Here is a 642-nt window from a genome sequence, read left to right as displayed (position 1 = left end):
GCCGCGGTTTGCCGAGCCACAGTTTGCCGACCACTGTAGACCAACTGGACTCTATTTAACTATGCTATATTCTTGATTTCAGATGGCTATACTACTGATGACATTGAGTTTTACTGGAATGGAGGAGAGGGAGCAGTAACCGGAGTAAATAAAATTGAGCTTCCTCAGTTTTCAATTGTCGACTACAAGATGGTGTCCAAGAAGGTGGAGTTCACAACAGGTGAGGATGTTTCCTCCAAAATAAACTAGGGCACTGCGAACGAAAGAAGATGTTTTCAACCAAGTGATGATCTGATTCTTTCTCTTTTTTTTTCAACTCAGGGTCATATCCACGACTATCACTAAGTTTCCGTCTAAAGAGAAACATCGGTTACTTCATTTTGCAGACCTACATGCCTTCCACACTGATTACAATTCTGTCCTGGGTGTCTTTTTGGATCAACTATGATGCTTCTGCAGCCAGAGTCGCACTAGGTAATGCACTGCCAGCACCACAGAGAGCTGGTGGGGTTTAGCTTTAAACAAATAACCAGTGTTTGGAATTATAGACAAGGGTCTTCTCTCATAGCAATCCAAAGAATGCAACTAACATAAGAGTCCTTGATGATAAAGCACCTAAGTGTAAGCTCTTACAGAGTGAAT

The 642-nt window shown here is 42.1% G+C and overlaps 1 long non-coding RNA gene across 1 annotated transcript; it reads left to right on the top strand.

Annotated features, from left to right (window-relative positions):
- The first annotated feature begins 88 nt into the window (after positions 1-88).
- LOC106725198 lies at positions 89-358 on the top strand. The gene is made up of 2 exons (XR_001361070.1): positions 89-220; positions 322-358. It is a non-coding gene; the product is annotated as an uncharacterized LOC106725198 (long non-coding RNA).
- The last annotated feature ends 284 nt before the right edge of the window (positions 359-642 follow it).

This window comes from Myotis brandtii, unplaced genomic scaffold (genome assembly GCF_000412655.1).
Source record: "Myotis brandtii unplaced genomic scaffold, ASM41265v1 C41415882, whole genome shotgun sequence".
Taxonomy (NCBI): domain Eukaryota; kingdom Metazoa; phylum Chordata; class Mammalia; order Chiroptera; family Vespertilionidae; genus Myotis; species Myotis brandtii.
Note: the sequence above shows the minus strand (reverse complement) of the source record. Positions and strands in the feature narration are given on the sequence as shown.